A 14775-nucleotide genomic window follows, 5' to 3' on the forward strand; every position below is an offset into this window, starting at 1 on the left:
GAATGCACCTGTATGCAGGCTGACCCTGTGACAGAAGCAGTGTGTTGGAGTGCTGCAGCTGCAGACAAGGCTGGCGCCAGGTCCGCTTTGCATTTCTCTCTCAGCTTGCAACATGCTGCCTGCATGTTATGCTGAAACTGAATGTAATTAAAGCTCCAACAAAGCCATATTTCTTCTGGAAGCAGACTGAATCCCCTTGGTATTGACTAACCCTTAAAGAATTTAAAACTTAATAGAGGAAAATAGGCTTCTCATTACATGCACTTTGCAGAACTGGTGTTCTGCAAACACACATTGAGTGCTGAGTACTCAAGGCACATTTGGACAACTCTATAGCCAGGATATACTCCTCTGCCAGGACTGACCCAAGTTACTGGTGTCCTTTTTGAGATTAAAGGAACACTTGCCAGCATTGAGTTTATCGTAGGAGATGAGCAGGTACAGAAGTGGCTTTGTGATTTTCTTATACTGTGTGTAACATATGAATATCTCTGTGCTTAAAAAGATTTTGTAAATTTGGAACAGGGTTAGCTGAATTGGTAAAATGACTTGAGAAAGGAAGAAACTGCCCAACAGCTTGGAGAGTTTCGCTGACTGAGCACAACAAGGGGTGATCCCATGATGATGCAGAAATACCCTGTTGAGTAGAGAGATCTGGTGCTCAAGGAGTCTTCAGTGTGATGGAGACAGGTATGATACAAGAACTTAAGCTGGAGGCTAAAGATAGACCCAAACTTGTCTCTGAACTCTTATGCTAGTTAAAATGATCAGGAGCCCCCAAGGGTGACTTGCTGGTGCAGCATGTGACCCCAGGGAGTAATTCTCCATCTCTTGCCAGTTTCTGGTTTGGGGTGGGTGCTTTTCTGGAATTGTGTTTTGGCCACCTCAAGAACCCTTGATACAGGGTAGCTGAGTAGGCTGTGAATGTGGCCTTTGTGATAAAGAATTTGATATGAACTTCCTTCTCACATGTATCTAGTAACAGCACTGAATCTGTTCACTTTGTGAAGGCACGTGGAGTAATTCAGGGTTGTCCTGCCCTACTTCCTGCTTCTGCATCAGTGACTATTTCTTTCCCGAAGTCCTAAGTCTATCTGCCAGCCCCTGTACATAGGTTTGAGCAACCTATAGGCCTCCACGATGTCATTGAACATATGCCTTATGTCCTTTAATTGTTCTGTGAATAACAGGCTATTATCTTGCAGTTCTTAGTGCTGCATTTGATTTTCACAGGTTGCACTTAGTTCTGCCGAGCTGCATAGTTAGCAGTGGGCAAACATTCACAGGTAACTAGAATGAACATAATTGAACTGAAGCCATAAACAGCACATGAATGATGAGGAAGTTTTACAAGCTGAATATAAGGTAACAAAAAAAAAACTTTAATTATCTCTGAAGTTCCAAACATGTTTTCTTGCTTAGACAGTTGCATTCCGAACATAGCTGCATTCTTTTATTGCAGTCTGTCATTGGTGAACTTCTAGTTTGGGAACACTTGAGACCTGCTAGTACATAAGCCTAAAAAGGTTGCAATGATCTTGTGAAGTCCATGTTTATATGATTTGTAGTGGATTATACAGACATGTCAAGTGGCAATGAGAATGTAGTTCAGCTGCGTTGCAACTTTTTCCTGTTTGTTGTTCTAAAAATCTTGCTCTACTTTCTTCCCAAGGGTGGGGAGGTGTAGAGAAAAATGCAATGTTTACAGTTAGTCCAGAACTTGACTAACTAGTCGTGACTTTACAGAACTAGAAAACAGCAAAAGCAGATTTAAAAGATCAGGGAACACAAGTGCTGGGGCCTCTAACAACAAAATGGCTCCCCCGCATCACTAGTTCAGCAAACAGTCATGATTCCCATATCCCTGCTGTATACAGAGGAGAGCAGCTCATGGCTGCTGGTTCACAAACCCCAGGCACTCATGGTGATCCTGTGGCCAACACTGACCTGATGCATATCTTGTTTTGTCTGTTAAAAATAATGCTTAAAGCCAATGACAGGTACAGTAAGTGCACAAAGCTGTGTTTCACAGTTAGGAAAAGTGGGAACTAAGGTGGCAGTTGCCAGTATTTTCTATCCCTTTGTACATATATGTTAAATTTAATTTCATAATTCCACTCATGGAATAATGAAAATATTGGCACTGCTTATGCACACTGCGTGTATGTAATATTTAATATACCCCTTTGGAAACAAAATCCATGTTCATGTAGTGCCATCTACCAATGAACATGTGTAATGCAGATTGCACACAGCAGTGGTGCATTCCCATTGCAGGGAAATAATGCTGAAAAACTTTTCCTCTCACACACCCCAACAGCTACAAGAGATTTGCTGGTAAATCTGGTATTTTGTAATACAGATACTAAAGGATGGGGTGCATTCACAAGACTTTTCCCTATGTGCATGAGAGGCTAATAAGAAAATCCTACATAGCTATACAAAAAGTTTTCTGACAACCTTGTTAGGTTGGTGAAATTGATCTCACTTAATGAAGCATAAGCTGTGAAATTACTAGTGGCAAATACTTGTATTCAATGGTGCTACTGCTAGAATATTTTGATCAGATTCTCTGAAAATTATAAATTTGGTCTTCAAATGAAGTCTTCAGTTCTAACTTGCCTACTTTAACATTATCTGCCAGAATTAATGTGAAATAAGTTTGGCTTGAGTTTGGAACTGCATTGCAACTACAGTTTTAATAAGTTTTCCTATTTCATTTGCACTTAGATTCAGCTGTTTTTCTAACCTCTAAGCAAAGTGAGTTGAAACTTGTGATAAAAAGGAACCATATGTTTGTAATAAGGTAAATAATGGGTTAAAGGGGCCATAAAGCTTTGAGAGCTTATCATAAACAGAAGTATTTTCTGATCTATTTTTTTCTGAATATATTGGAAAGCTTGGCAGTGACATGCCAGGACAGAGGTCTCAGTACAGAACACAGTTAGGAGAATATTGTTCCCAGTGTTTTCTCTGACTTGACTTTCAAGTGCTAATCCTTGTCTATAGCAAACTTCGGTAAGAAAGACCTGGCCTTAAGAATTTTATTTCAGTGTTTAAGTATTTCAGGAATTTGGGAAGACCATGAAGAAGACCATGAACAGCTAGGACTCCTAATGTCAAGGGAGCTTAATCCCATCCTAGTCACTTATGAAACCTTAAGTCATGTTTTTTGATTTATTTTTGCTTTCTTTTTTATCATAGTGTGTCATATAAGGGGAGTTCCTGGGAGCTCTTAAAGTCCTACTAGGAGTTCAGGGATGGTAGAGGACATTTGTAGAAAGTACAGGGTGCCCTGCCTGAGTTGGGGCATAGCCAGGTCCCCTGCTTGATGGCACATCTTTGGTTTCCCTGCTGACAGGAAGGAGGAGAGAAAAAAAAAAAAAAAAAAGGCATCTCCTTGCATTCTTTCCAGGACTAATTTTGCTTTCTCCCTACCCTCCTCCAGGCTTAGGGAAGTGCAGGAATGCATGCAAGCTGACTGATGCCTGGTGCAGTAAGCAGAGTTGGTGAGGCAGGCACAGGGCTGTTGTACTCAGTACTGAAGTTACTCTTCTTCCTTAAGACTGTCCAGCAAGAATAGCAAGACCCTGCTTGTAAGGAAAATCTGTGGCAGGTGTGTCCAGGGGGCTAAATGTGCCACAGGTCTCAACTGAAGAAGGGTTTTAAATATGTGCTGAACTGAAGGAGGTTAGTTACTACTGCCTGTTGCGGGCTGTGGAGAAAGGTACTTCTCATATAAATAAAGCCAAGTCAGCCTTTGAGTGCTCTTCTCACTGAGGCATTAATACAGTACTAACAGAAAAAAAAGACTCAAACCAATAATAACAATTATCTCAGGTGAGAAGCTTGGCTTTTTGTGCCTCTTGTCCATCTCATTGCACTGCCGAATTGGACATGATTTCTTAAAACTTGAGGTAGTCCTGAAGCTCTTGCAGCAACAGGAAGCTCCCGGTGCCAGCGCTGGCAGTGGCTGTGTGTGGCAGCAGAGGTCAGCAGAAGACCTTGTGCTGCCTGGCGGAGACTGGTGTGTTTCAGTCTCCTCTTTGAGTGCTCTGGGGAAGACTGGCTTCTTTTGCTTTGGCAAAGGACTTTTGAACGTGTGAAAACAGAATTATCCAGGCATTCAGTTTAAAAGTAAATTCCCACATCACTAGAAAAAATGTACTGTTCTGGATTTAATGCAAGGTGTTTTTTGCATAAAGTGCTCTACAGTTTAAATTATGCATAAATCTATTACAGAATCATCAGTGCTAAGTATATATGCCTACATAGAGCACACTAAATTATGCATCTTCTCTTAATATTTCATGAATAAGAGGCTGTCATATATTGATTTCATTTAGACTCCAGTTGAGCAGAGCATTTAAATGTATTTCTATTTTTAAATTCACAAATCATTGTAATTGCACTGTTCGTATGCCTTGAGTTAGACAAGTGCTTAACAACCTTGTTGAATTTGAGCCATAATGTTAATCAGATTAGTATTTTGAGCCAATGCCCAAGGAAGCCAATAGGAGCCATGTCGTCAACTTTACTAGGTTTTTGGCATTCTCTTGGAGTCATTTTTTATGTATGCTAAGAATAGATAACTATATATAAATTTAATGTAGGAAAACATAAGGTCTGTTATGAAATGTTAGGTCTGTCATGTCAAGTTGCTTTGTATTATCATGGATTTCAGCAGCAATGCAGGAAATGAAAGAAAGCAGGGGTCACTAAGCTGTATTTAGCAGCTGCTGTTGCTAAGGGTCTCTAGTAGCTGCTTTCTCATTCCTCTGTCATATGGCTTGGATCGTTCTGGAGGGTGGACGTTCCCTGTGTCCTCATGAGCAAAGCAGTGACACTTTGCTGATGGGAACTTCTTGTCACCTACTAGAATTTGTGTGAGCTTCCTGTCTCCCAGCATATGGGGAGGATGAAGTTTTTGTGAGACTGGATGAAATTTTGTAATACTTTTGTGATGTAAAAGTCTCCCTGAAAGCCAGAGAGACTCGGGGCTTTGGCTTAGCTTGGACCAGCTGGTAAGATTAGGATTTCCAGCTGCGCATATGTCTGAGCTGGTTATGAATTAGCAGTTCAGGGACCATTGCAGTTTGCAGCGTACCAATTATGCTGTACCAATTTGGCCATTTTTTTATCCTGAATCTGCAGTTTTAAACCAGTGTTTTCTCTATTCTAAGACAACTTGGCTCTTCTATATATTTGTGTCTTCTAGTTGAAAGGCTGGAAAGTATCAAGTTGGATAAGCAAATGGTTGCATCAAGTGATTTAATTTGGTCTTGATTGTAACGTTATAGAAGCTGTACTTTCTAGAATGAATCTGCCATACCAATGTTAACACCTAATTTTACTGATTTTATGAAAAATTTCAGATCACTTAACACCTGACTCTACCTTGAATTTTACTTTTGTTCCCCTAGACAGACCCATAATTTCACTATAGCAAATGTTGCTCTACTAAAATCATCTGCAGCCTAACATAGATAAGAAAACTTTAATTACACTAGAGCTGTGTATTTTAGAAAATTGATGCATAGCTAAGCAAGTTAATCGTTTGCCTCATTGCCAGCAATTATTCAGGGCTGCCCATTAAATGTAATAAAAGGGATTTATATGTTCTTCACAGAGTAAATTCCTTCTTATATTTTACTTATAAAGTCTTTAAGAAATGCAGGCTTCTTGTCCTTTTGTAGCTTTTGGAAACAAAAATAAGTCATGGGGTGTTTTCTAGTTCTGACTGTGTTTATCCCACCAATCCTGAAAACAATCAGACTTGGTGCCACTGCTAGACCAAATCTGGTTGGTGGCCTGGCCTGTAGAATGAGGCTGCTCACAACAGCTGTTCCTAATCACTTTTTAATAATTTAAAAAGAGGGGTTGGCCACTGTTTAATGCAACACAGCAAGGAAGAGCAGAAAGGATGTGCTTTCCATTTTGTCAGGGCGATCAACACTGGGCCAAGTTGCAAAAAAGTTGATTTTACCTGTCATGGTTTATATATGAAAAAGTTTGTTCATCCATGGGAAGCATTTCACTGACCTTAACAGAAAAAGCAAGTTTTCCCTGTAGTGATGGTCACTGCTTATCACTAGCTAAAACGTTTACCTGCAATCTGCTCTCGACTGAGTCCCCTGGACCAGTCACAGGCCTGTGTCTGCAAGCTTGGGCAGCCTGACAAGTGAACTGGTTTCTACTGAGTAACTCTTTCATCCCTTCCATGCCTCCTATTTTTAATCCCTTAAGGACATAGGCAGGGAATTGTATCAAGTGTTTTACCTTTAGCCTTTCCAAGGCTAGCTGTGCTCTCCTCTTAGCTTTTCATTTGTAAGTAGTAACATGGGCTAATCTTTCCTTTTGAAAGCATGCTGAACTGGCTTTCATAAGCGGAAATTCAACTGTTTTATTGCTTTATTGTTATTTATTAGTAGTAAGCTGTGTTGGGTTCTAATTTACGAAGTCAGAGGTCTAGTCAAGTCTGCGTGCTGGCTAATGCATTAATATGTATGCAAATGTCAAGCCATTCTGGATAAAACATTGCCTCTAATGGGTATTCAGTGTTACTGTGCTTTGGCTGTGTGAGACATTCACACTAGGCCAGAAATTATCCCAGTATTAAAGTTTAGGAGTTGATGATTGGTTTTCCTGGCTGATGTAGGAATCAAGATTTGGGTGGGCGTTGTTTGTTGGTTGTTTTAGGGTTTAAAAAAAGTCATTTTCCAATTCTGGCCATCAATATGATAGATTCAATAGTTGTCTTCAGTGCTGTTCAAGTTTAACTTCTGAGACCTATAATTAGTTAATCTACTGAGACAAAAAGCTTGGCAGTTGGATGAGCCATGTTAATGTAATGATGATAGGACAATAGTTAATCTACTTCCTGGTCTGTATTCTTTTTATTTTCTGAATTAAATTATTTCCTGAACAAAATCTGAAGAGTGCAATTTAGCTTTTTTCCCTTTCCAGATAGAAGACAGTCAATTATTTTTTACTTTACCCTGGAGGGATTTAGAATTTGTGGACTTCAGTGAGTAGAAAAAAAAAAGCCTAGTCTCTGTATTGAGCAGAAACTTTTCTTTAGTTCACTTCTGTAGACTAAGAAATTTCACTTGGATTTTAAGGATATATTTCATATGTCAGAAGCTGTTAAATATCCTGCAGCATAAAACTGCCAAAGAAATCCATTTGTAAATATGGGTCTTCATGTGTCAAGTCAGTATTTAAGTCTATAATCTACTGGTATCAAAACTTAGTTACAGCTCACTTTAAGATATATTGAGTCTTGTATGGCAACACTGAAATGAGATCATGCCACACCTCAGCTCTGTCACCTTGCTGTGTGAGATGTGACGAACTTTGCACAGTTCCTGTAAAAATGCTTCTCGTTTATTCTCTCTAATTAGAGTGCTGAAGAAATGACTAAGCCTGATGCATTAAGTCATGTTTAAGGCCTTCCTAATAATGGCTGAATTGCTGTGGCTGTTTCCCACAAACAGCTGTGTAGCAGATGGACAGCACAGGAGGCTGCACTAACTGCTCTGGGAAAGGCTGTAGGAAGCAGCTCTAGGAAGAGCACACCCCCCTTCTAAGAGCTGCCTGCTCGGGGATGTCTGCAAGCTACATAACACATCTGAACCACAGTGTGCAGGAGTTGCTGGTGGCCTGATCCCTCAGATTTATCTGTTCCTTTTCTGAACCAACTTAAGGTTTTCACCTTCAGCGAGTCCTGTGTCAGTGCCACAAATCAACTGTGTCTGTCCACATAAAGGTGTCTCCTATTAGGCAGTGAATCAGCTTAAATCTGATGTCCTTGTTAAATCCTGTGGGAACCCTGACTGAAAGGAAGGAGAGCTGCTGGGTTATTGATGAAGGCTAACTCCTAAGTTTGAACTGAAGAATCAAATTTTAAGCACCTCTAATTGCAAACTTGTCTTTTTTTTTTTCATGGTAAGAACAAACTAGGAGTTTCACAGGTGACAAATGAAGGACAAAACCTAATTCTAGTGAGTGGTATAATACATGAGCTCATGCTTACAGCATTAAGCTGGAGAGCTCTGTGGTTCTGGATCTGCTCCTGGGTTTCAGTGCGACCCCGGAGCATCTTCCTGTCCTGGTCTGGAAAAGGTAGGAATATTATTGACCTAAAAATTGCGTAGTTTCTGCCTGTGGGAGCAGACTGCCCGGCACCTTTCAAATGTTGTTGTCCTAATGATAGCTCTAAAAGACAAGAAGTTGGCTCTTTGATTCTATCTCAGAAGAAAAATAGCAGTGCAAGCTAATGAAGCTGTTTACCCAAGGCAGGTAAGTCAGACTGAGGGCAATGTGAAGACTTGAGTCAAGGCCCTTGGCTCTAGCCTGACGTCTTAACTACCAAGTGCTGACCTGTCTGAGCAACACTTCTGTAAGGCACAGGTGTGTTGGGAGCTTTAATTTATAAATATCTGTAAATGTTTTAAGAAAAAAGAATGAAAGTGATCTTAGAAAAGTGCATTATTCTGTTGGGCAGTAGCAGCTGGAATATATCAGTGCTGCAGTTATATTTGATGATGCATGTACTTCGCTTCAGGAATGCTGCCAAATGGCATTTTATTCATACCTCGGAGCTCTGTTCAGATGAAAAAAAGTTGATTTCCAGGCTGCTTGGCCAAAAGGTGCCTGTGGGTCCTTATACAACTTGACTGTGCTGGGACCAAGGTCTAACTCGGAGCAAAAAGCACCACTCAGACTGGTGTCATTTGTGGTCAGAGTTAGGGCTTTAACAAGTGGCTCTGACAAGAGTGAAGCTCAAAGGATGCTTCCCCAGCCAAGATGGTAGTAGCCAGGGCTAAATGACTAGGATGTCAGTCAAGCCTGAGCCCACTCTGACAACCAGGCCATCTAGATATCTTGACAAGTACTTGGGGAGAAGAAATCTTCCTGGAAAGGAGGAGCTTGACTGACAGTCCCCCCACCCCTCCAAGGAAGGGACAACTTTTTGGAATTTTTTTAAGTAATTTTTTATCTCTTCCTCCTGATTCCTCTTTTGACTCCAGATCTAGTCTGTCACTTCTATGGCTAGCTGTGGTTGGTTCAAGTTTTTTTCCTCTTTTTCCCAGAAAATAGAACCAGCCTTGCTGCTTGCTTCTCTAGGTACGACCCCTTCCACTGATTTTTCTCAGTCACAGCAAGTGTGGACCTGGTATCCTAACTTTGCTGCTCTCAAGTCTGTTAGAGCTGACCTGAAGGCAGCAGGGTTGAAGTGCCTCCATGTGCAATGCCTACCATGCTCCCCTGCAACAGCCTCTTGCACATGCAGGTAGGTATATGTGTATCTGTCCTTTTGCAGTAGCCTTTGTTGGCAGGCAGGCCTATGTATTAATCGTCCTGTTTCCCAACTAATGCTTTCCAAGTCTGAATTTCCCTAGCCAAGTATGCGCTAAGAGAAGGAATCCAATGTAAGAATTAGCCGGTGCCAGCAGTTCAGAGCTGGTTGAGAGGACCGGTTTCCTGCAGATTAAATTGCCCTTGCCACATCATTCAGGCTGCCCAGCTGAAGTTACTGTTGCTTAGCTACAGGACTTGGTAATAAGAGTGGAAGCAATAGCAGAGCAGGTACTGAAGCATTTCAAATATGACAAGACCCAAAGGATGCTCATCATGTATATGCAGGAATATTACAGGTCCCACATGCAGGGATATTGCAGACCATGACTGCTAGCTTTTAACTTATGTGCTTCTGGTTAAAGGGGAACATGTTGATACTAGCTCAGCTTTTGCTATAGCTCTGTTTGCCGGATATGGCCAGTGACACTGGTTTTAAGGAGTGTGTGTGTTAGGGATAGTTTTTGAATAAGGGTGAATACTGAATAAGACCTCCTGGGGGGTTCTGCAAGGAAATGTCCTAACAATCTCTGCAGTAAGTCTCTGGTTCCTGCTGCAGTTCTATGGAAATACTGGCAGCTCTGTTTCTGAAACAGAAGTTTCCGAAATTGGGTGGATTTCAGAATTGGGTGGATGTCAGGAGAAGGAAAGGTCAGGAGGCCTCGCATGAAGGACCTTCCTCCTGGGAGTGGTTTCAAGTGCCTAGCAGGTAGGCAGTGCCACTGCTGCCCAGCCAGCGGCCTTCACCTATTCCCTTCATGGGCAAAGGGGCAGCAAGAAGGATTTGCAATAGCAAAAACCTGCCTGAAACAAGCCAATAGCTGTAGTTTGTCTCCAAGTCAAAAACCCTGTTCACTTCCCAGCTGCACTGTCAGGTATCTGCAAGCCCTGCTAATCTAGACTGCTAATATACTTGACGTGATCTCAGCTACGCTGTCAGCTTTGTCACTGCTTTCCAGAAATTTCTTCACCAATGCAGGCATACTTGGAAAATTGATGTGTGTCTTTTGGCTTAGCCAGATGTTTCGCTACCCTCCCTATAAATCCTTTTACGAATAGTTAATGTAATATAAAAGCAGAGTCTCATGGTTCAATGGCAGAACAGTTTGAACAGTGAAAAGCAGAAATTAGTAGGATGAAATGTGAAGCTTCTTTTTAACATTTTTATTAAATACTATAGACTTGGAGAACTCTATCTTTGCAGGTATTTTGTCACTATATTAAATACAATATGGAGGGATTAATTCCTGAAGTTAAGCTTTGGTTATTTGAGTCAAGTTACGCAATGTATTATCAAAATGGACTGCAAAACTATTCATACACTCTGTAAGTATTGATCTGTCTGCTACAGTGACACCATTCAGCCTTTCCACACCAGTTCTGATGACTTGTTTTATATTTTTACAAACTATGATTATGTTTCTGCAATGTCATGAAAATGAATGCCTCTGATTTCATAACATTTTCTTTGGGTTCTCAAAGCAAGTACATGTGAAAGACAAGTGTTGTGCTTCAAACAGTATTAATTAATAGTCTGGAGGTAAGTTCCTTGCTCAACAGCTGAATATAATAACAGTTTACTTCAACTCAAGAGAAGGCTTCTCTGAATTTCCAGCAGAATTTAGGAGGATTGTGAACACGAGGGCTTAAGTGATACTCAAGATTTTTGGAAGGGATGCAGTTTGTCATTTTCCAAGGCATAAGCCAGGCTCTCTGTAGGAACGGGTTGCCTGAAACTTTCTGTGGAAAATTTTCAGTAACAGCATTAAGCACAGTTCACAGTGGCGTTTGCAGCACCTTCCCTAAATGGGAAGCTGATCTGATTCACTTTAGCAATCCCTCTTGCAGCCATCAGCTCCCCATCAGAACACTGGTAATGTGATCAACCAAAGAAATGCTGAATTAGCTCCTCACACTGTCAGATCAAGTACGCACTGTCTGATCCTTGACTGTGATGTGTATGTATGTATGGTTCAAGAACAGCTGGGGAGTTGATAGCCTCAAAGCTACTGAGGTCTTGAGTTCTGTTGTGGACCACTTGCAAAAGGGACATTTTAAAGGGTTTGTTTCTCCTGACATCTTTGGGAATATCTGTACTGTACTCTTAAGGGTGAGTTTACTGTTCATATTTACCCTGTACTTGCTCCCCTCATTTTATCTAGTTTAATCACGTCCTTCTGGACACTGTGACCTTGTGTTGTCACAAACATGCACGATGACTTTGGTATCCTGAAGTCCAGCTAGCCGAAGGGAGGTCTTCTGCAGATGAAACTGAAGCAGAGCTGTGCCAAGGCACCTCTGCATTTCATTTAGGCATGGGAGGGGGGAAGAATAAAGTAAATTCTTGTTTCGGAAGCAGGAAAAGATTTTGGCCAAGTACCTTTTAATGCTAATATAATGAGAAGTAACTGACTTGTCAGTATGAAGATGGTTTCTAGGCTACCTCTTCTCAGAGCTGTGAGTGCAAAGACTACCTCTTTGCATCAGCATTACATTTATGTGCTAACTGTGGTCATTGAGGGGAGAAGTAGTTTGAGGAAAGCATTTCTGTACATCTGGCATCTCTGGTGTGAGCAGGGCCACAGGGAGAGCCTGGAGGGATTTGTACTGCAGAAACTTCTACTGGCTGCTGGGTGCACTGTGAGCCAAGAGCTTGGCAGGAGCCACCACCTCTCCCTGCAGCTGGATAGCGGCCAAGCTCTGCAGAGTGATGTAAGAACAGGTTGCAAGGATCAAGGGAGGCTGCAGGAAGGGGCAGCGTGGCGGTTCTGGCCTTCTGTTTGGCTTCTGTGTCACAAAGAGATGGCTATTGTTGGTTGCATTGCACATGGAGGCATTGTGAGCCCTGGGAGACGCTAAAGATGACCCCAGAACTGGTAGGGTTTTTTGGCAAGGAAAGAATGTGGAGGAAAAAACAGCTGAGAAGAAAGGAGATCACTATAATATTTGGCACTAGGTTTTTAGTTCAGGTGCAGTGGCACAGCCTTATTAGAGATAAGGGACACTGTACCTCTGACTAGGATTATTTCTTGTATCTAACAGCAGTTTAACTCAAACACAGATGTAAACAGCAAGGAATAAAGCTCTTCAGGAAACTTTAGTGTTTTTGGCCTCAAACTCTAAACAAAAAAAAAAAAAAAGACTTGAGTAATGATAACGTGCCTGATCTTTCTAGAGTTTCTTTGAGAACAACAGATACCAAAAATGGAAACTCATAATCAATTGAACAGCCTTGTGTTGCCTAATTGAAAATGCTGTTAATATATGAGATTTCAGTTCAGAGGTTTGTGCCTCATATGTATAATTTAGGAGATTGTTCGAATAGCACCAGCAAGGCAAAAGCTGGAAGAGCCTGGATCACTGCCCAGTTTTTTGTACTTCATTTCCTGCATGTTTACTAGCCTATCACTTCTAAACCTGTTTTGTCTCTCACGTAGCAGTGGAGCTAGGTCTGCAGCATTAGATGTGTACTCTGCAGGTTTGCACAACAGTTTTGCACTGGGAGCAAACAATGGATATACGTTACCTCTCAAAAACCTCCATGTGTTATCTTGTCTCTGTATAGATCACTCCTATTGACCTTTACCCCAATATTTTTATTGTTCCTTTTCCTTGCAGTAACAGAAAGTGATGCTAGACCATTAGGGAATTAAATTTTCTGGGTTTTTTTTCTGTTTTTTTGACCATACAGCAGACATTATGTAGGGACCCTTGCTTTAAGCTATTCAGAAGGGATTTTGATAAGTGTTTGGTAGCTTTCCTCACTCCTTTGCTTTATTATCTTCCTTCTCTTTACTATGCCATCAGCTCCAAGAGGAGGAAATTCTAAAAACCATAATGTGGGGTCGTTTTGTCTCACTGCCAGCTTTCTTTTGCTAACAGCCACGTAAATGATAGGATTTTTCTTTCTTTCCGTTCTTGAGGTGCACAAACAGATCAGCCCATTAACCACCAGACTTGGTGCTGACACCAGTGTATCCATGGCAACGCACCAGCCTGCGCAAGCATCCAAAGGCACTTTTAAAATCAGAAATATCAAATGGTGACAGGGAGTTACTTTAGACAATGGCTGTTTACATGTGTCACAACCACCTGAAATACTTCTTTCCACTCATCAGGTTCTTGATTATAGGATGCTTTTGCATTCATCTTACAGCTTCCTTGTCAGAATACAGAAGACTCAAGGCAGAATTATGTTTTGATTTTATTTTCTTATTCAGATCACCAGCTGAGGTAACTTATGGGAATGAGCACTCCATGTTGCCCTGTTCACTCTTCTCTGAACTGGGTGGCATTCAAATGATAAGATTCATTGAATGATAAAAATTCAGTGTAATAGAAAAGTGGCCTGAAGAAATCTAAGGTATTTGAGAGCTAACAGATGTAACTGTAAGGCTGTTAGCTTGACTCATGATTTGTCCAATAAAGTTACATGGAATGCTGCTTTTCTATAGTGCACAATAGACGTAATAAGATCTAATCACTCATGCTGTTGATCATCTTGAAGTAGGGAGAGACCGTGTTGCTCTGTAGTTGCTGCCCTGCACGGATCCTGATGGATTCTTCAGCTTTGTTTTTAAGAGCGTATTTGAATACTCAGGTTGTATTTCTGAAAGCAGTCGCTGCAAATTTATTAATTTATTTAGCCTGGGTGCTTGTTTGTACTGATCCTTATAATTCAGTTTGGTTAACTGGACATATAGTACTGATTTCTGCAGCTAGACAACCACTTGGCAAATATACAGGCATAAGCTAGCATCAACTCCCAGATGCGTATAGCCGGAAGGAGACTGCAGGACTCTGCCCTTCATTTTTCATTCTCAAAGGAGAACCCATCCATGAGGCTGCCATTCTACAGGAGTTGTGACCTTGGATGGGAGGAGCTGTTATAAAGCTGCAGGCTGAGGTCATTTGCAAAGTTCACTGGACGTGTTTACATAACAGCATAGATGGAGTCTGTTTAAAACTTGCTTGTGGTGAAGGGGCCACTTAGATTTGATGCTTAACCTCAAGCCACGGTTTTGCTGAGCCCACCCAGCTGGATCCAGTATAACCTGATCTACAGGCAGATCTTCTGAAATGAGCTTCCCTGAGCAATGTGATCAATGAGCCTGAAGTACCTCTGGGATTGCGGTCTGCAGTGTGCTAGAGAAGCAGGCAGTGCCCATGAACCTTCTTTCACGTCCCTCCTCTTCCACTGTGTGGCTACTATGGCTTCAGTTTGTTCTATTTTTATGGCTGATTCACGGTAAAGGGGTGAGAGTCGTGATCCTTCAGTTCAACCAGTGTGAGATCTCGAGTCCTGTATCAGCTTCAGCCTTGGTTTGAAGGTACGTACTTTGTCTTCCCCAAAACTGACTAAAGCCATAAACTGAGCATGTTTATAGCCCTTGTGTATAGCGCAAAAAAAAAGGG

Source organism: Nothoprocta perdicaria, unplaced genomic scaffold (genome assembly GCF_003342845.1).
Source record: "Nothoprocta perdicaria isolate Ctin4 unplaced genomic scaffold, notPer1 scaffold_11, whole genome shotgun sequence".
Lineage (NCBI taxonomy): Eukaryota > Metazoa > Chordata > Aves > Tinamiformes > Tinamidae > Nothoprocta > Nothoprocta perdicaria.